We start from the raw sequence: 22,232 nt of genomic DNA on the forward strand, positions 1-22,232 counted from the left end.
TCTTAGAGGGTTTTTACCAAACAAAATTAAACATTTATTAATAAAATAAACAATTGTAAGCACATACATAGGACTAAAAATTACGACTATAATAACTCCTCGAATCCCTAATTAATCTAGCTCACAGTTACACCTCCGGTAAGGCAACAGTAAAACAACATAGATTTCAACAGACCCAGGCAAAGCAGACAATACCCTGGACAGCAATATTTAAAATGGATTCTCTTAGCTTCAGTTCCTGGAGACAGCAGCTTGGTACACAGAGGCTGGAGGCTTTTCACACTTGTTAGACCTTAGAATCCTTCTTCTCACATATGACTTCATCTGTTTTATACAGGTTTCTCGCATTTTAACGTAAATCCCATTGTTCCAATATGTCATTGCAACTTTTTCCATAATATAAATTTTCCATAGTACTCCCATTATCAGTAATCTTTGGGAAATATGAACACACTGTTTGGCTTAACCTCTGTTGGCTCAGTGTAGCATCTTACAGTCTCTTTGAAATTCACGACTTTGGTTTCTCTAAAAATGCAAATGTTCTTCACACCTCACATTCTAAAACTTCAGCCATATTTATGTACTTAGCATTTCAAACCTAATTTCCCTTCGGGTACATCAGAGCACCCAGACCAGCTGTCTATAATTCAATTCAGCGGCATCTGTAACAGCTGCTTCCATGATACAGATCACTGCCTCCTCCAGAGGGCTCAGGTGATGCAGGCGTGCATGTCCTCCTCTGGTTCTGCTCTGCTCCCTGTGGTTATGGATCACATTGTCCTGTGAAAGACCAAATAGAGAATGTCAGTGAGTGTGCTGAGTGTTTGAGTGATGTGGGTATCACAGTTGGAGGAGGTGGAGTTGTGTGAAGTCTGTGTGAGCTGTGTGCGAGGTTGGCAGCATTTCTGAGTGTTTGAGGTGGAGCATCTGAATGTTAGACCCAAGTCCTGACCGCCCGGGATTGCTAATGGGTGAGTGATGGGAGTGTGGTGTATGAAGCAGTGTGAGAGGTGGCTGCTGTGGTGTGTAGGGAATGTCACGTGAAGATGTGGCAAACAGTCAGGATGATACCAATCAACTACAACAGGACAGAGATAGACTAGTAGAATGGGCAGGCAAGTGGGAGATGGAATTTAATACAGAGAAGTTTGAGGTGATGCAGTTTGGAAGAAGGAATGGGGGAGGAAATCAGTTCAAAATAGTATGCAAGGTCATAGGGATGTGGGGGTTTATGTACATGGGTCTTTGAAGGTGGCAGGAGGTTTTGAGAATAATTAGCAAAACATTTGGAACTTTGGGCTTCATAGATAGAGGTATTGAGTACAAAAACAGGGAAGTTATGATGAACATTTATAAAGCCCTGGTTAGGCCACAATTAGACTATTGCTTCCACTTTTGGTCACTATGCTTTAGGAATGAAGTGAGGGTCCCCGAGAGGGTTCAGAGGAGATTTCCCGGAATGGTTCCAGGGATAAGGGATTTCAGCTGGAAGGTTAGGTTGGAGAAGCTGGAGGTTCGAGCTGGGGTTGTTCTCCTTGCTGAGAGGGAGATTGAGAGTAGGTTTGATAGAAATGGACAAGATTATGACAGTGTCAGATACGGTAGACAAGAAAACCTGTTCCCATCAGCAAATCGTACAAGAACTCAGGTACACAGATTTACAGATTATGGGGGCGGGGAGGGGGGGTTGTAGAGTTTGGAGGAGGGAGAAATGAAGCACATTTTATTTTTGACTCAGCAAGTGGTGATGACCTGGAAGTCACTGCCTTCGAGGTTAGTAAAAGCAGAGATAAACAATGGTTTCAAAAGGAACTTGTTTGAACACTTGGGGGAATTAAACATGCAGGGATATGGTCATCAAGCAGGTCAATGGGACTGGCTGGATTGCCCTACACAGAGCTGGCTTGGACTCTTCTGTGCTCTATGACATCATCATTCCTGACTAAAGGGAGGGAATTGAGCTTCAGGTGACCCTGCTGTCAGCTCATTGGGGTTAGACTCTGGGAACTGATCACCATAATTGCCTTCTGATGGTGTTGCTTTAGGGTCTCCGGCACAGAACACCCCCACCCCACACTTCCCCATACACTGCAGAGAAGTGGGCTCTCTCTTCCATCCAAGCCCTGGACTGTTGCCTTTAGAGCTGCATCCAAGAACCTGGGATCCCTTTCTCTTCCGTGTTGCTCTATTTCGAGTGCTTTGTTTTACAGGCAATTTTTGCAAATCGGCAGCAGCTTCCTTACAATTAGTGCAGTTCCTCTTTAAGAGGGGCAGGCTCACTGGAACAGTAGCCATGCAAAACTGCTTTTCCCCCCTTTCAGGTATTCAGCAAGCTAACCTCACAGTGAGCTCTTGCCTGAAGGCTACACTCATGAAAATGAGTATAGAGGAAGAAGGGCAACACCTTTTACCCGTAATAAGTTCAGTGAGTGACTCACTCTGTGTGTGTGTGTGTGTGCGTGTGTGTGATTATAAAAACAGCAAACTCTCCGAGATTAGATACAGAACATTTCTACTCCAGCATCCTGATACTGTCTGTGAGGAACTCCATGGAAGATAATGAAAACTCTCTTCCTGCTGATTCAATTTCTGCTCCTGACTCAGCCAAGTCCGACTGCAGGGAATGGGTTTCTCCATCCTGATAGTAAACACCGGCACATTTCCCCAATCCCTTCACAGCCAGTGTTCAGACAGGATTCTTTTCAAACTACATTACTCTCTTGGAATTTCACAGTTTAATTGTTTGAACATCACAATATAATTGGTTGAATTGTTATTTATGAAAGACTGAAGAATTTAATGTAAACCAGTTGCACAGGTAAATTCCCTGAATGATTAGTCACTATCTGAGCGGCTGGAGGGGATGGTGGGTGTTGAGGGCTGATCCAAATAGACCAGCAAGAAAAGGGCAGTGCCGAGTTGGTGGATCACAGCCGGATGAGTTACTCAGTTGGGAGACTCTGTAATTGGCCTCAGTACCCAGGAAGCACAGAGGAGTAACTCCCAGTTGCTGCTCCCCATCGCTGCTACCTGCTGCAGTGTGAGAGTGCAGATTGTGTGTGAGGACAGAGTCGGCAGTTCCCTCAGTCCCTTTCCTCCACACGCACTGTCCAGTCTAACAGGTGAAGAATGAGGAATTCAGAATGATACTGGAGGTGTCTGTGGGATCAATCCCCAGGCATGAGTCAGCTTTTCATAATGAGGGCAAGGAGTGAGAGTAAGAGGGTTTAAGACAGGTTTATTTAAATTGATTAATACTGCAGCTTTCACACAGATTGGGTTGTGAGAACACAGATTGTGTTGATAAGAGAAGTGGTTTATTTATCCATTGTCACTCTGCCTCAGTTGGGAGTTGAGTGAACAAATTGTGGGTTGATGTCCTACTCCAGTAGATCCAGACCATCACTGGGGGAGTGCTGCACTGTTGGAGGTGTCATGTTTTGGATGAAAAGTTAAACTGAGACCCTGTCTACCTGTTAATGCCAAAGGTTATATCTGGTACATTATTTGAAGAGCTGGCAGTTCTCCCCGTGTCTTGGAACAACATCACTCTCTCAACCAACATGACCAGAAACTCCTCACCCCGTCAAATCTCATTCACTCTTTGTGCGACTTTGCTGAAAGCTGATTGGCTGCAATGTTTCCTATAAAACAGTATCAGTACTTCAGAAGCAATCGCCAGTCTGTGAAACTCTTTGGACTCTTCTCATGACAGGAAAGGTTTGATATAAATGTCCGATCTTTCATTTCATTCTCTCTGGTCTGAGATTGTGGGTCTGGTGGGGTCCAATCTGAGAAAAATCCCTTGGACTGCCCTTCAGGACAGAGAATGAGTCTGTACAGGTCGAGGGGAGGGAGGGATGTGTGGGTTTTAATTGAAAATAAAAGAGGTGAGGTTGATGTGTGATCCAGAGTCATTCCAGTAATACTGATAGAGTCAGCTTCATGTTTTCACATTGATCTCCCTCCCTCTGTGTACAGAACAATCACTCAATTCATTCTTCATTTTGGATTTTAGTGTACAGGCGGGCTTGCTTTGTGAATGGAGGAGAAACTGTTCAAAAGGCCTGTGAGGAAACTGGGGAATTTCTCTTTAGAGAACCTGACCAGTCAATATGTTGCGTTCGAATACAGTGAAAGATCTGGTGATGGATTCCCAGCAGCCCGAGCTCTCCAAGTTCTTACTGCATGAAATCTTCGTTTCTGGGAAACAGGCTGTTTGATTGTTTCAGTCCAGTGAGCACTGACCCTGTGTTACTGCTGTCTGAATAATGGGCTGTGCTCTGAAATAAAACTTACTGCTCTGATCACAGCTTCATATCCATGTCTTGTTTCTCTTTAGGATCAGTGTGTCCCAGGACAAGGTGTTTAGGGATGAATGAGGCTGGGAGAAGATGTGGGAATTGCAAGGAATGGGAAGTGGGGAATCACTCCAGAGAATCTCTGAAAGTTCAGAATAACCCAATAAAGAAGGGACTGAGAGAAGACAGGGGTCTTAGGTTGTCAGCACTCTGACCATTCACGGAGCAAGCTACCTCACAAATATCAGAGGTGGGAGAAGGAGCAAAGGCTATGGAAGGCGTTTAAGGGGACGAGGAAAGTGGGTCGGGAATTGGTTCATGGGGTGGGGAAGGGTTTCAAAGGGAGGATTGGTGGCTAAGGGGGCAGAGAAGGGGTTTGGAAGAGGAATGTTTTCGAACGTACGAACATATGAAGATAGGAATTCGGAGCAGGAGTCGGTCAATCAGGCCCTCGAGCCTGCTCTGCCATTTGATAAGATCATGATCGATCTGATCACGGCCTCAACTCCACATTCCGCCTGTCCCCATAACCTTTCACTCCCTTGTTAGTCAGGGAAAAAAAATCACCCTGGCTGCTGCAATTTCAATAAGATGGACATTGTTGCAGATTGAAGGAGCATCTCCTTCACTCCCATTGAGGGAGCAGGAGAATTCAACGGGAATTGCTCACTTTTCATGGCTTCCTGGGAATTGACCAAGTTTCGCTGGAAGCAGCAGTGAGACAGGGACTGGAATCCTCAGCCCTCAGATTACAAAGCTGATCCTTTCCCAATGGGTCAGAGGCTGGGGAAAGGGCTTTACCAGGTGGGGAAGAGTTTCAGTGGGTGGGGAAGGAGATCAGGAGGAGGAGACGAGGGTGCAGTGTTGATGGGAGGGGGGCTGGGGCTCGTTCAGTGGTGCAGGGCTGTAGACGGGTTTCAGAGGGTGCGGCCATCATATACAAAATGGGCTGAGTGGCCTTTTCAGTGTTTTCTGTGACTCCTTTCTATGTTTCTATGAAAAAAGCAAAATATTGCATGTATATATTTTCCTTCACAAACTCAGAACATCTCAATGAGCTTTACAGACAATGAATTCCTTTTAAAGTGTAGTCACTGCTGTGGGAAATACAGAAACTACATTTCACTGATGCCAATTAAAACAGCAACTGGTCTGTGTAAAGCCAGAGGGCGAGAGAGGAGGAACTCGGGGGAGAGGAAGGGGGAAACAAATGGAGGGAATGGGATCCAGGTAGGGGAAGGAGGAAAGCAAGATACAGGCAGAGTGGTTTCGGCAGGGAATTCGAGAGCTTAGGGCCCAGGAGCTGAAGGCACAGCCACCAATGGTGGAGTGATTAAAATCAGGGATGTCCTGAAATTAGTGGAGCTCAGATTTCTCAGCGCATTGTCGGCCTGGAGGAGATTCCAGAGATAGGGAGAGGTGAGGTCATGAAGGGATTTGAAAACAAGGGTGAGAATTTTATCATTGAGACCAGGAGTCGGTGTAGGTTAACGTGCACAGGGGTGATGGGTGACCGCCATTTGGAGTGAACTCAGATCCAGGAAGCAGAGTTTTGGATGAGCTTCACTCTCTGGAGGGTGAAAAATGGGAGGTTGGCCGGGAGTGTGTTTGAATGGTCAAATCTAGAGGGAACAAAAGCATGGACGAGGGTTTGCGCAGTGGATGAAGGCTTCAGGGCCGGTTAATTGAGGCATGGTGACATGGGAAGGTTGTGGCATAGTGGTGTTGGTAATTATTGGTAATTAACTAGATTGGTAATCCAGAGACCCAGGGTAATGCCCTGGGGATGCTGGGTTCAAATCCCACCACAGCAGATGGTGGAATCTGAAAACAATATATTTTCAAAAATCTAATGATGACCATGAAACCATTGTCGATTGTTGTAAAAACCCATCTGGTTCACTAATTCCCTTTAGGGAAGGAAATCTGCCGTCCTTACCTGGTCTGGCCTACATGTGAGCCTCAAGGGCAATTAGGGTGGACAATAAATGCTGGCCTAGCCAGCGACACTCACATTAAAATAAAATGTGCAATGTTACAGACCTGGGAATAGATGATCTTGGTGAAGGAACTGGTATGTGGTCAGAAGCTCATTTCAGGGTGAAGTGAGGTGCCGAGGTTATGAGAGTTTGTTTCAGTCTCAGACAGTGACCAGGGAGAGGGATAGAGTCAGTGACTGGGAATGGAATTTGTAGTGTGGTCTTTGGTCTTCTGAATATTTAGTTGGGGGAATTTTCTGCTTATCCAGTACTGCATGTCGGATAAGAAGTCTGATCATTTAATGACAGTGGAGGGGTTGTGAGAGGTGATGGTGAAGTGGAGCTGGGTGTTATCAGCATACATGTGGTAACTAACACTGTGTTTTCAGATAATGTCACCAAGGGGCAGCATATAGATGAGAAATAGGAGGAGCCAAGGATAGATCCCTGGGGGATTCCAGAGGTAACAAGAGCAGGAGTGGGAAGAGAAGCCATTGTAGGTGATACTCTGGAAAGATTAGAATGGGAGCAGGTGAGTGCAGCCTGACCCAGCTGATCAATCCCTCCTCATCCTTCTCAACCTTTGACACTGTTGACTTCACCATCCTCCTCCAATGCCTTTCCACTGTCAGGTCAGTGTTCACAGCAGATGAAGATGATAATGTACCTGATATTCCAGAAAAACCAATGATGATTCAAGGACTAGGGGTCAGTAAAGTTAACGAGTGTAGTGAAGACGTGAGTTCTTGATCACCTGTATCTTGGGAGGCAGCACATCCACCTCAATATGTGTGGTGAGTGTGACAGAATAGGGACATTCTGCTCAGTCAGGAACACCCAGACTAACTGTAAGAGAGAAGCTGTAACTCAAACCAAAGAATGAGGGATATCCACTCAGAGTAAACTGAACCTGAGAGAGAGCACAGGGAAATCCAAGCCCTGTACGTGCTGAATGAGCTACTTTCACCAGCTGTGGTGCAGAGACACACAGGCACACAGTCTCTATTCCCAGCCTGCGCTCAGTGAGGTGCTCTCACCCAGGCACTGAAACCCACACATGGAGCACAGGAAGATCCCAGTCTCTGTACTGAGTGGTCTGACTCCAGGGGTTTGATGAATTACAGCAACACCTCCACTGGTGAGGCTGGTGAACTGCAGCATGACATGTTTACATAGGAAGCTACCATTGGAAACCCTGAGCAGAGAATTCCAAAGATTCACAGTGATGAAATTTCCCCTCATCTCAGTACTAAATGATCATTATCTGAGACAGTGCTCGTGTTTTAGATTCCCCAATCAGCAGAAACAATCTCCCAGTTTTTACCGCATCAAGCCCCATTCAGAATCTTGTAAGTTTCAATGAGATCGCCTCTCATTCTTCCAAACACTATAGAGAGAATAAAAAGCCCAATTTGATCAGCGTCTCATCGTAGGCCAATCACCACATCCCAGGGACCACTTTAGTGAAACTTTGCTTCGGTTTTAAAATTCACTCCCAATTCAGTTTGATAGTTTCACATAGAAGGAACAGTCTGTAATGGGCAGGTAGGAAGACCCATTCACAACATTCTGTAATGGGACCCAGTCCAATTCAATCATTGTAAAGATAACACATCACAGATTAGAGATTGGTGCCTGGTGACAGGAGCAGCCGAGGGAGTGAATCCAGAGTCCAGGCTTCTGGTGTAAGAAGTTAGAAAGTGACATTAAAGTTTCTGCACTCCAGCGGTTTAAGGTTAATGAATTAACATTTCTCAATAAGTAAACACACTGGAAAAGGAGAAGGCTGACACATTCCCTTTAAATCCACTCTAACTGAGTGGGAGGAGGTGGAACATTAACAGGTGAGGCCAAGAAATTGGACAAAGGGTCAGGGACCAATGTTTAGTTTACATCACAAATACTGAATAAAGAAACAGACATTCCGCTGGGAGAGAAACTGCATTTTGGAGAAACATGTGATCGAATTGGAAAACATTGGAAAATTGACCTACAATCCTCCAGCAAGATATTTATCATTAACTCAATATGGGAAAAGATGGTGCAGCTTTTTCAGGGAGATTGTGGGTGGCTCTTAAAAGAGCCGTTGCGTTTTGAATGCTTTTCAGTCCATTGTGGGGTTTTACTTGGAGCTGGTGTACTTGGTGACCGCCTTTGTCCCTTCCGACACGGCGTGCTTGGCCAGTTCCCCGGGCAGCAGCAGGCGCACGGCGGTCTGGATCTCCCGGGAGCTGATGGTGCTGCGCTTGTTGTAATGGGCCAGGCGGGAAGCCTCACCCGCGATGCGCTCGAAAATATCGCTCACGAACGAGTTCATGATGCTCATGGTCTTGGAGGAGATGCCGGTGTCGGGGTGAACCTGCTTCATCACTTTGTAGATGTAGATGGCGTAACTCGCCTTCCCCAAATTTTCCTGAATATTCCTGCCCTTTACTCAGAGGTTTCTTTCACCCATTCTTGGCAACTGTTTCCTTCTTCTCTTCTTTTTTTGCCTCCAGAAATATACTTTCATAAAATTTGTAGGAGTACGTTGCAAACCACTTCAACTTGAAAATTACCGCAAGTGCAACAAAGTTCAACTTGTCCCCATCCCTAGGTGCCTGTCCGCAGTTGTAGTTCCCCTGATGTTTATAATATATGTTCCATGTCAGGAATACAGCCCAATGGCAATTGTTTTCAAACTGAAACATTACAGAAACTGCAACAGAATTCAACTTGCCTTCATGCAGCAAGTTCCTCTCTGAGGTGCTTCAATCCAATTTCTGTTACTCTTGATATTCAGAAAGTACAATCAATGTCAGGCATATAGCCCCAGAGGTGCTATAAAATTCTTCAGGCCCTCAGTGCACTATGGGTGAAAGGCATTCAGCAGTGACCTTTCCCCATTGAACCTCTGTGGTGGCTGTTCCAAGCTTTAATGTGTTCCTCAGCACATAGTCTTCGATCTTGGAATGTGCCAGTCTATATCACTCAAAAGGTAGGCAAGTTTCGGGCAGACCAAAGAGCTGATGAACCTCCAGCTGCAGTTGATATTTATCTTGGTGTGTGTCCCTGGGAACAGGCCATAGAGCACTGAGTCCTACATCACAGAGCTGCTCAGGATGAACCTCGACAAACACCACTGCATCTCTAGCCAGACCTTCTTGGAAAAGGTACATCCCAGAAGGTGCAGAACAATGGCCTCTTCTCCACTACAGCCACCGAGTGTGATGAGCAGAAGGAGAGAGTCTTTGGGCTTGGAGGAAGGACATGATGGGGAGGACCTTTCTCACCACCAGCCAAGCTACATCCTAGGGGTTGTTTGAAAGTTCTGGTGATGAGGCTTTCTGCCAAAAGACATTGATAGTTCACTGAGCAGGCTATCTGACAGAATCTACCATCGCCTTATCCTGCTGTACCTGTAGATCATTACGTGGGTACCACTGCTGGATGGAGTTGTCCTCAAAGATGTTTTTCTAAATAAAATTTTCCACAAGTTACCCATCCTCGTGTCACCGGGTCAGGTAGAACCTCAGCACATATTGACACTTGCTGTTTGCTTCCCGGGGGTCTATGCACAGCTTGATGCAGCCACACACAACAGGGCAATTAGGATGAGGGTGATGTTGGTCACATTTTGTCCCCATTTATCTAGAGGTTTCATTGCCATGTCCCTGTGAACATGGTCCATTCGCAACCTCCAGATAAAGCAGAAGATAGTTCGGGTGATCACCACAGTGTAGGAGTGATGAAAGGGTCAAACCTGCACCATGTACAACACCAAGAGTGTTTCATACCTGATGACCAGTTTCTTAGCAGTGATGGAGAGGGAGCGTCGCTCCCGCATGCCCAGTTTTTCTTTGACCATAGCTACTTGCTCCTTTCAGTCTCCAGTGCATGCCCAGGACCATATCCCCAACACCTTCAGGCAGCCTGACCTGACAGTGAAGGGGACAAAGAAATGGTCAGCCTAGGTCCCCAAAGAACATGACGTCACTCTTGCCACAATTTAGCTTGGCTCCCGAGGCCAGTTTGAACCAATCACAGGTCTGTACACTATCAGTGGATCCAAGCAGAAGATGATGACGTTGTCCATGTACAGGGAGGCTTTGACCTGAGTGCCTCCGCTGCCTGGGATTGTCACCCTTCTTATACCCGAATCCTTCCTGATGGACTCAGCAAAAGGTTCTATGCAAAATACGAACAGGAGAGGGGAGAGAGTGCTTCAGATTTATCGGAAAGATATCCAATTTCACCCATTGGCTGAAACTGCACTACTGAGGTTTATGTAGAGCAGCTGGACCCAACTGCAGATTCCCTCTCCAAACTCCATTTTGGAGGGCAGGTCCAACAAGTAGGCGTGTGATATTCTGCCATAGGCCTTCTCCTGGCCCAAGCTGATGAGGTAGGTCCAGCCGCCCCCATCCTGCAATTATTTCCCTGAGTAGCGAGAGGCTATAAGATATCTTCTTGCCATGTACAGCGCAGGTCTAGTCAGGGTGGATCACCAGCCCCAGAGCCCATTGGAAATGGCCTTGGACAGAATTTTGTAGTCCACGTTCAGCAGTGAAATGGATCACACATTTCTAATTTCTTCCCTTTCCCGCTTTTCAGCGATTGGATTTCTATTCTGTCTCTTCAGATATTTGTCCTCTGTAGCTATGTGAATGTGGCCTATCAGTAACTGATATTTGGATAAAGCTTTTAATCTATGTCAGTTTTGTGGCAGTTGATTACAACAATTAATTCATAATATTTAATCTCCAATTTATGTTTTTTTAAATCTCTATACCATGCAGCTTCAAAGGAAGTGTTTTCCTGTGTTCCTGTCAGTCTCTCCTATGTCAGTCTGTATTTTAATCTGCACCTGTCAGTCTCTGCTACATGAGTGTGGGTTTGACTCTGTCTCTTTCAATCTCCCAAATGTGGATGTGGCTTTTCATCTGCTATTGTCAGTTCCTGATAGGTGACGATCTGTTTTTGTTTGTATTTGCCAATCTCTGTTCAGTGAATGCAGGTTTTGTTTCCATCAATCACTGACGTGTGTGTGTGTGTGTGGTTTTTACTCCTTGTCTGTCAGTAGGTAATTTTGTATTTTATTCTGTACTGTTGGTATTTGGTATGGAAAGTGTTTTTTTTTACTCCATATTTCTCAGTCTGTGGTATGGTGTGCAATTTGTCTGTACATGCTCATTTCTGATATGTGAAGGGTTTTTTTACCCTGTGCATATCAATATTTGGCATAATTGGGTGTTTTTTGTAGCTTCTAGTTTCTTATTTTGAGTGTGGCTTTACTGTGTTTCTGGCAGTGTCAGGTATGTGTGAATGAGTGATTTTTTAAACTCCTTGTGTCTATAAGTTTCTCATATGTGATTGTGACTTTGACAATCTACCTGTCAGGTTTGGTAGGTGTGAGTGTGTTGCACAATGCAGCTGTCAGTTCCTGTTGAGCCAGTGATGGTCTTACACATATACTAGAAATTAACAGGGATGATGTAAGTGTTTTATTTTGGACAAGTTGGTTGCTTGCCGGTGAGTTTAGTTTCACATTGTGTCTTTCTGTAGTTTGAGAGTGTGGGTTTTAGTCTGTATCTCTTGTTTTGTTTTGAGATGAGTGGGCATTTTATGCTATTATAATTTCCATTTCTGGAATGTCAATGTGCCTTTTACACTGAATTGGTCAGTATCTGATGTGTGAGCATGCCCTTTACCTGCCATTTTCTGTTATGAGTGTGGGTTTTAGTCTGCCTATCATTTTCTGTCATGTAATTGTGGGATATACACTATTCTTATTAACTTCCCTCATGCAATTGTCACATTTAATCTTATTTTTTAAGAACATAATAAATAGGACCAGGAGTAGGTCATTCGGCCTCTTGAATATGCTCCACTATTCAATAAGACCATGGCTGATATAATTGTGACCTTTGCTGCCTGGCCCCCAAAGCCTCGACTCCCTTGCCAATCAGAAATCAGTCCAACACAGCTTTGAATTTATTCAAAGACCCAACCTCCACTGCTCTCCGGGGACGAGAATTCCAAAGTCTAACCACCCTTTGGGAGAAAAAATCCTTCTCATTGCAATCTAAAATGGCAGACACTTTATTTTTAAGCTGTGGACCATAGTTCTAGACTCCTCATGAGGGGGAACGTCCTCCCAGAATCTTCCCCGTCAAGTCCCCTCGGAAACTTATATTTCTAAATAAGATCACCTCCCATTCTTCTCAATTCCACTGAGTATTGGCCTAAATCGAGCAACCTTTCCTCATACGACCAATTTGTCTCATCTATGTCAATGTTGGTTTTACTCTGATTCCCTCACTGTCCGATATGTGATTGTGGGCTTTGTCCTGTAACTTTTGGTTCCTGCTAAGTGCCTGGATTTTAATCTCTATCTGTTAGACTCTGCTATGGTCATATGCATTTCCTGATTTATTATATCTAACTCTATAACTGTCAGTAAGTGGTATGACTGTGTGGATTTATATTGAATATGTGATTTCCTGCCATGTTAGTGTTCTTTTCACTCTGTACAAGTCAGTATTTTGGAAGACTGGGTTATATACTGCACCAGTCAAACTTTTAAGTGGGGCAATGTGCTTTAATCTGTTTCTGTCAATCTCTTTTATGCAAGTACCTTATTTTATATCCACCTGTCCGTTTCTGAAAAATGGGTGTAATCTGTATTCTGTCCTGCCCAGTTTCTGGTTCAGTGAGAATTAGTTTGCTCTCTCTCCAACTGTTTCTGCTATGAGAATCTGGGCTTTATTGTGCAAGTCACTTACTGATGTGTGATTGTGGATTTTAACTGTTTCAGTTTTGGATAGGTGGACTTAATTATTTTTGCCTATTTTTGTTACATGAGTGTGTATTTTATTTTGTTCCTGTCGTTTTTTGCTGGAGTGAATGCTGGTTTTGCTTTGGGTCTGTCAATTTCTTAAACATGTATCTGGGTTTTCCTTTGTACTTGGACATTTCCAGTGTGGAAGAAAAGGCCTTACTCTTTATATGTAAATTTCTGACAAGTGAATATGGGATTGCTGTGAACCTCAGTGTCTAATTTGTTATTTTTGGCTTTAATCTTTACCTGGCAGTTTCCAGTCTGTGAATCAGGATCTTCTTCTGCACCTGTCAGTTACAGCTTAGTGAGTGTCTATTTTTCTCTGTACTAGTTAGTCGCTGGTACGGAAGAAAGGTTTTCCTCCTGTACCTTTTAAATTCTGGCAAGTGAATGTGCGGTCACTCTGTGCCTATCAATTTGTTAGATGTTATTTTAGATTTAACTCTGCAATTGTGTGTATCTGATATGAGAATGTTGATCTAATTCTGTACCTGTCAGTTACTGTAACAGAATATGTTTTTATTCAGTACCTCTTCATTTTGTTTAATGAGATGTAGGTTTTACTGTGAATCTTTTAACCTGTAGAATGTAGATGTTGCTATGATTCGGTGTCTGTGTCTGATTGGTGAACATTTGTATTCATTTCCCTGTTGATTTTATTATGGATTTCTTTATAATTGAGATGCGACTGTGGGTTTTGTGCTTTGCCTGCACGTCTACGATAAGTGAGTGTGGCTTTTTCCCTGCAATGGGATATCTCGCTCGAGTGTGACCATCTTTTTTTTTGTGCTTGTTAGTTTATGGTAAATGATTGAAAGGTTTAATCTTACTCTGCCACACAACTACTACAGCTTCAGGAACAGGTCAAAGCAGGTCCACAGTGAGTAACTGACCTTTGCACTCCTTAAAGCCTATTCTGCAACTTACAACCTACTAGTCAGAAGTGTGATTAAATACTTTCCACTACTGAGTGCACTCCCAACAACACTCATGCAGATCAATAATATTCTGGATAAAGTATCTGAGTGACACACAATTCATGAGTCCATTCCCTCCCCCACTGTCACACAGTTTGTACCATCTACGAGATCTACTGCAGCAACTCAAAAAGACTACTTCAACAGCATCCTTCAAACCTGCAACCTGTTATACATAGAAGAACATGGACAGAAGGTGCCTGGAACAACACCACCTGCAAAGTCACCCCCAATTCAAACACCATCCTGACTTGACAATATATCACCATTCAGTCATCATCACTGAGTCAGAATCCTGGAACTTGCTACCTAACAACAAAGTTGCCACACCTATGGATGACAGACAGCATCAGACAGAAGGCAGTCCACCACCGCCTTCAAAATGACAATTGGGGAGGAGCAAAACTCCTGGACATTCTAGTGACACAAACATCCAAAGAAGAAATCAAACAATATTAGTAACTGCTCTATGTGTGAAATACATTTGTTCAGTATCTGCTCATCACTGGTTCAGTCTGTGAGTATGTAAATCATTTTGTATCTGCCAGTCACTGCAAGTGAATGGTTGTGGGATTTATTATGTATTCATCATTCTCTGCTTCACTATGAGAGTTTTAGACTAATTCATTAGCTGATAATTGTCTGTCTTTATCATTTTCTGGTAATGAATGTGCTTGTTGGAATAATTCTATATCTGACTGTTTCTGGTACTAAATGCAATTCTGGGATTCATGCTGTAACTTCTAGTTCTGAGGAACTGTACACGAGTACAATATCTGTCACTGTTTTTTTGTGAGATGGTGGAATTCATTCTCTATCTGCAAATCTTGTACCATGTGAGAGCATAGGGTTCACTCTGCATCTGTCAATTTCTGGACTGAATGTGTGTGAGAGATTCATTGTGTATCTGTCAGTCTCTGCTTCTATATGCAAGTGCTGATGTCAATCTGTACCTCCCAGTCTCTGCTCTGCTCTGTGAGTGTGGTCACATTCACTGTCTGCCACTGTTCTGTGTGACTGTGGGATTCATCCTGTGATCATCAGCCCTTCGGACTCAGCAAGTGTGAGAGTCAATCTGCATCTCTCCATTTCTCATCCATTATTAGGTTAATTCTGTAACTGTCATTCATTGGGGCTGTGTTGTTATGGCCTTAATTCTCCATCTGTTAGTCTCTGATTTGGGATGAGAGTGTGGGATATATTCTGTATCTGACAGACTCTGGTCATGTGTGTCAGTGTGGGATATTTTCTCTTTCTGCCATTCTCTGGTACTGAATGGGACAGTTAATTTAGTTCTGCATCTGTCAGTCTTGTGTGCTTTTTGCGAAAGAGTTTTTAATAATGTATCTTTCTATGCTACTGTATGTGAGCATGGGATGAATTATATACCCATCAGTCAGTGGAACTGAATGTGATTTTGTGATCCATTCCATCTGTCAGTCCCCAGAATTACAACTGAATGTGGAGCTCATTCTGAAGCTGCCAGTATCTGGAAGTGAGTGAGAGTTTGATGTTAGTTCTGCTGCCATCAGTCTTTGAATAATTATATGTGTAACTGATTCATTGTGTATGTATCAGTCTCTGGTATTGTATCCAAATGCTGTTTTCTGCCTGTATCTGTCAGTTGTGGTACTTTGTACTAGAGCAGGATGAGCTACATAAATGCAATTCTTTGATCCTGTGATTGCTCTATTCAATTTGCTTCAAGTTTTCTGCTGTGAAATGAAAAGTGTGTTTTATTCTTTGCTTTCTTTCCGTTTCCTATAATACTGTAATACTGTTGCATTCAACCTACTTCTGTCAGTCTTTTGTGTTGTATGTGAATGCCTTATTCCTTCTGTATCAGTCATCTCCTACAGAATTCCAGAAGCTTGACACAACCCAGGACAAAGCAGCCTGCTTGATTGGTGCCACATCCACAAACATTAACTCCCTCCAGCACCGACACACAGTAGCAGCAGTGTATACCATCTAGAAGATGAGCTGTAGGAACTCACCAAGACTCCTTAGACAGCACCTTCCAAACCTGTATTCTATATTTTTCAATCTTAACTGCTCAATGTGAATTAGTTATTGTTGGCTATCAGTCTCAAGTACAATAAGAGAGTGTGGACTTTGTGATACCTTTGTCAGTTCCTGGTGCTGTATATGACAGTGGACTATATTCTGTATCTTTCTGTCAATGACAGTGTATATGAAAGTAGCTTTAATTTTGTATTTTTCCATCTCTAGATCGAATGTGTGCTTGGAATTATTGTTTAAATGTCTGTTTCAAGGTGGGTGAGTGAGTTTTGGATATATTCTCTATCTATGCATCTCTGGTGTTGAATGTAACTGGGATTTCATAAATTATGGTATCAATATTTGTTTAACTTTTGGTTTCTTGTAAAATATTTATTCAATGTTTTCTTTCACGGCCATAGGTTACATTCAGTAGTTTTGTATGGGATATGTAGTGCTGTTCAGTTTGTATCTCTGTGAAAACAATTTGAAATGATAACATATACATCAATCTGATATATGGCCTGGTGTGTAATTCGTGCAGTTTTTAAAAGGAAATTGATACTTTAACTCGATGTTCTCGTCTAACACTTTGTGAGATTTTGGAATTGGTATTTAATCTATAGCCCGGTCTACACTCTGGGATACTTAACAGCAATCCATTCTGTATCTCACAAAAGGGTAAATGTTGTCTGATGGAGTTAATAATTGGTATTTAATTTGTGGACAAGGTGACACTGTGTACTTAAAAATAATATTGGGTTTGCTTTTGCCCTGGGATTGATGTATCTAGTTCTCAGTTGTACTAAGTTGGAGTGCAATGGAAACAACTTCTCCCACCAATGCTCTGTTTGAATATTTTATTGAAAGGGCGCCTCTCAACCTTTGGACCTATGTGGATCTCTATACTGTTTCATTTTGGCCTAAAGGCCTGGCAGTGTCTCTGTGCTTTGTGAGTGATATTGTACTTACTGTGAGTTGGAACCATCAGGCTGCACTTTTCCTTGTTTCGAGGAATCATCTGGTTCCTTAAATTCTTTCCGTGCACACAGAAAACATAACTCCTTTACCTGAAGAATAGGTGAAGTAGAAGATACAAAAGTGATCAATGTATTTTTTCAAGTAATAATTATTATGAAGAATCAACAGAGCAAAACCAGCACCACAAGCAGTACTGGAACAATCAGTTTCTGCTCATCTGTTATTTTAAGTAGATTTGTAACAAGTTTGTGACCTGCAGAGACAACCTGTCCTGTGCACTGTTCCTTGAATTAGGCTATCCGATGGAGAAATGACCTTTGCAAGGGTCAAATTTCTCTTTACAGCTCCCTTTGAACTAACTGTACACCCGGAAACAAGCAGGTACTGTTTAAAATGTCTCTTTCACACTTCTCACCTGGTGCCTGAAATTGATCTTCTTGGTGTAACTGGAAACATTGTTACTGTGCGGCTATTTTCCCCGCCATTCTCTGTCCAATAACAAGGGACAGTGGGAGCCGGAACTAAGCCAGGAAGCTTCACTCGGGTTTGGGGAGAGAAAGCAGCAATGATCTTCAATGGCGAGTTCTTCTCACTCTGTCCAGACACTGCTCGAGAATGGCCTCTCCCTTCCCCCCGCTCACTCCATGTTCCGGGAGCAGCTCGTGTTCCAGGGAGCCCATTAAAAACAGCCGCCGCCTCCGCTGCCCGGACACTCAATGCCAATCTCTAAGCATATCTGCGGACGCGGCTCCAAACCGATGCGCTGCATTAAGCAGATGCTGTTTGTTCACTTCCCTCTGGGGCGGTGATGTCTCCGATCGCTGCTGAATTAAACCCTATTCCGCTCACTGAGTGAATGACGCTCTCGGCCATTGTTGGGGATAGAGTTGCGCATGCGCTGTTATCCTCGTGGTGACGACACTGGGGGGCGGGGTTAGACTGCGCGTGCGCAGATCTTCGTAGCAATTCAGCCGGTAAAATCAATGGGAATTTTGCCCATTTCACTCTCATCACAGAGAGAACAAAATCTCCGAACCTGTGTCGGCGCGGGGGGCAAGGGGCGTTGGGCGCGAGTGGACGTGTAGCAGAAGCGGGGACCATTTGCGTTTGAAGCTCTGTTTGTCCCATTTCGATATTCAATTTGCGTCCATCCCCTGCAGATTGTGTGTTATGAAACTGTCTCTCATCCCGTTAAATTTAGACTTCCTACAATCTCGGATATTAGTATTTGTTTAGTTTTCACATTTTTGAAAGTTGTAATTGAATTGTATTCCATTATGCTCACTCGTAATAAAATCATTGATCATAGAGTCAATTACTCAATACTTACTGTACTATGGCCGTCTCCCCCTACCTCCCTCTGGACCATGACCCAACCACCGAACATTGTTTCCAGGACCGTCACTGACCTCACCTCCTCTGGAGATCTTCGCTCCAAAGTTTCTCACCTCAGTCTCCCAGCCTCGGACGGCCCCCTTCTAGCTCCTACCCAAAATCCACAAATAGGACTGTCGCGGTTGACCGATCTTGTCAGCATGTTCTTGCCCCACGGAACTCATTTCTTCTTATCTTGACTCCGTTCTCTCTCCCCTTGTCCAGTCTCTTCCCACCTACATCCACGATTCATCTGGTGCCCTATATCAAATCAACAATTTCCAGTTCCCTGTCTCCAACTGCCTCCTCTTCACCATGGATGTCCAATCCCTATCAACCTCCATCCCCCACCAGGATGGTTTAAGGGCTCTCTGCTTCTTGAACAGAGGCTTGAACAATCCCCATCCACCACCACTCTCCCCCACTCGCTGAACTTGTTCTCTCAATGGACAATTCCTCCTTAAACTTGTCTCACTTCCTCTAAATAAAAGATATGTCTATGGGTACCTGCATGGACCCCAGTTTTGCCTGTCTCTGTATGAGGTGTATGAAACATTCCTTGTTCCAGTCCTACTCAGGCCCCCTCCCACAACTCTTTCTCTGTTACATCAATGACTGCTTCGGTGCCGCTTCATTTTCATGTCTGGACTTGGAAAAATGCATTAATTTTGCTTCCAATTTCCACCCTCCATCACTTTCACATGGTCCATCATTGACACTTCCCTTCCCATCCTTGACCTCTCTGTTTCAATTTTTGGTGATAGTCCATCAAAATTCAATATAAGCCCGCCGACTCCCACAGCTACCTCGACTACAACTTCTCACACCCTGCTTCATTTAAGGACTTCATCCCATTCCCTTAGTTCCTTCGCCTCCGCAGCATCTGTTCTGATGATGCCACTTTCCAAAACAGTGCTTTTAACATGTCTTCCTGCTTCCCTTAACGAGGTTTCCTGCCCACGGTGGTTGACAGAGCCCTCAGCCGTGTCCGACCCATTTCCCGTGCCTCTGCCCTCAAATTGCCCTCTCCCTCCCAGAACCATGATAGGGTCCCCCTTGTCCTCACTTTTCACCCCATCAGCATTCAACAGATTCGAAACGTTAACTGTGTTCCTCTCCACAGATGCTGTTAGACCTGCTGAGTTTTTCCAGCTACTTTTATTTTTGTTTTGCTGCACTATGGCAGAAAGGTCTTAGACAGCGACCTTTCCCCATTGTGCCTTTGCGGCAGCTGCCCCAAACTTTCGTGCTTCCCTCAGCACATAGTCCTGGACCTTGGAATGTACCCAGTTTGCAACAGTCAGCTGGGGAAGACCAACAAGTTTCAGGCAGACCAAAGGGCGTCTTTCACCGAGTTGATGATCCTCCAGCTGCAGTTGATGTTCGTCTCAGTGTGTGTCCCTGGTAACAGCCCGGAGAACAGAGTCCAGCTTCCAGAGATTTTCACAATCTCATACTTTCACAAAGAATGAGGAAATCCTCTCACCTTCACTTATTTTTATATCTCCGGGAGGAATGGTGCTGCAGGCGTTGCTGATTGGTCACTTTGTGCTGCGTCTCGTAATGTTGTTCATATCACAAATCAGATAACTACTGAACTCACCAATCCGGAGACTCCACGGATGAGGGCGGAAAATACCGGCGCCAAATTATCAGATTCCAACTGATTTTTTTCAAATTTTAAAAGCTCGCAAACTTCGCAAAAAACAGGATATAATATAGTACTAATTGGAAAGAGCTAATTCAGTATACGAATGTTAGATTTACTTAATCTCGCTCTCTCCTTCCCTCGTCTATAGTTTCTCTGTCCGTTTCTGATTTTCATTCAGGGTTTATCTGTATCTAAAAACAAGTCGAAAATATCGGCGCCAAGTTTAAGGAATCCAAACTTTCTTTTTATTCGACATCGAAGACGGCCGATATATTTATAAAACAAAAAATAGTGTTCAGATAGAAATTCCCATTAATAGTTAACACGATCTGACCACAAAGTTTTAAAAATATCCATCCCTGATGGGATTATTTCGCATTTTATCCCCAGTTCCAGATTCGCTTATAGAATCCGGAATCCATTCGGAGTTAATTTCCATCCTTTATGAAACCCTTTAACCAGCCGGCAGAAAGTTTCATTTACATAGTTCTGCAAACGGACGGTATATTGTAGATATTCGACAGTCAAAAGTTAACATTTTTGGTGTAAATTTGCCAGCGTTGAGACTGAAGGTTGCTACACAAGCGGGGCTGATAGGAAATGAACTGATCGATTATTGAGACCAAACTTGACCAGAACTGGAAACTGACGCATTTGCGCTCTATTCTCTCTCCCCCCAAAAACAAGGAAAGGGGCCGAATATAAACGCGTCTGAGAACAAAGCGCAGAGGGTCAGCGGACAGCCATTAATTTATGGGCCATTATTAATAACAGCGAATGATTGAACAGAGTGATAAATCTACATTAGCCTGAAAGTAGGAAACAAAACTAACAGAAAACACCATTCGAAAATGTTCAAATTAGAAACGCGACAAATTAAACATTGAGATGAAATAGCTTTCTCGGAGAGATTGTGGGTGGCTCTTAAAAGAGCCGTTGTGTTTCGGGTGTGGTTCAGACCATTGTGGGGTTTTACTTGGAGCTGGTGTACTTGGTGACCGCCTTTGTCCCTTCCGACACGGCGTGCTTGGCCAGTTCCCCGGGCAGCAGCAGGCGCACGGCGGTCTGGATCTCCCGGGAGCTGATGGTGCTGCGCTTGTTGTAATGGGCCAGGCGGGAAGCCTCACCCGCGATGCGCTCGAAAATATCGCTCACGAACGAGTTCATGATGCTCATGGCCTTGGAGGAGATGCCGGTGTCGGGGTGAACCTGCTTCATCACTTTGTAGATGTAGATGGAGTAACTCTCCTTCCTCGACTTTCGCCGCTTCTTGCCGCCCTTTTCTGCCGGTTTACTCACCGCTTTCTTGGCGCCCTTCTTAGCAACTGGTTTCTTCTTCTCATCAACCATCTTCAAACCCAATTTCAGACACTGAAATAAACCAAACCCCTTCCGTCCGCTCATTAAATAGACAGTCTGACAGATATATGCTAATGAGGAATGGGGGAAAGAATGATTCTGATTGGACATTTTTAAAACAAAATGGGACTTATATGGTGTTTTTTTTGATTGGATAGCTAACCCGACCAATCATATTCAGGTTTCTCCACCAATCATAAGCCTCCTTACTACAATCAGGAAATACATTTTACAAAGACCCTTTCCAGCCGGAGTTTCTCAGTGTGTAAAGATACACCGGGAAATGTCGCCTGGCTGTCGGTACGAGGGGCTGTCCGGGAATGTGGGTTCTTTCAGGAACTGTGAGTGTCTGGCCTTCTTATCGTGTCCACGGACAGTCTCATTTCCAGTTCCATAAACTGACAAGCACAGGATACAGCAGACACACACTGTACCACAGCTTCAAGAACAGAATGCACCCGCTGTACTCTATCCCCCTACCTCACACATTAGCAGAGGGTCAGAGAACCAGAAGGAATCCTGCATCCCCGGACGGTCCCTCGCACCGACAGCCAGACAACATTTCCCAATATATCTTTACACACAGAGAAACTCAGGCTGGAGAGAAGCCTTGTAGAATGTGTGGCCTGGTTGCAGTAAATGGGCGAATAATTGGTGGAGAAGTCGAAATGTGATTGGATAATTAAAGACACCAATCAGAAAAATATGAGAGAAGGAGCAGTTATAGTTTTAAAAAAAGGTCCAATCAGAATCACGGTTCTCCAATCCTTCATTTACATAGCTCGTCTG

General features: G+C 44.0%; 1 long non-coding RNA gene across 1 annotated transcript; it reads right to left on the reverse strand.

The window, feature by feature from the left end:
- Positions 1-7: 7 nt before the first annotated feature.
- Positions 8-17,910, reverse strand: LOC144670416 (uncharacterized). Its single transcript, XR_013573871.1, has 3 exons — positions 17,475-17,910; positions 17,051-17,148; positions 8-780 (listed from the first exon to the last, which is right to left on the reverse strand). It is a non-coding gene; the product is annotated as an uncharacterized LOC144670416 (long non-coding RNA).
- Between the last annotated feature and the right edge of the window lie 4,322 nt (positions 17,911-22,232).

Source organism: Cetorhinus maximus, chromosome 31 (assembly GCF_964194155.1).
Source record: "Cetorhinus maximus chromosome 31, sCetMax3.hap1.1, whole genome shotgun sequence".
NCBI classification, from domain to species: Eukaryota; Metazoa; Chordata; class Chondrichthyes; order Lamniformes; family Cetorhinidae; genus Cetorhinus; species Cetorhinus maximus.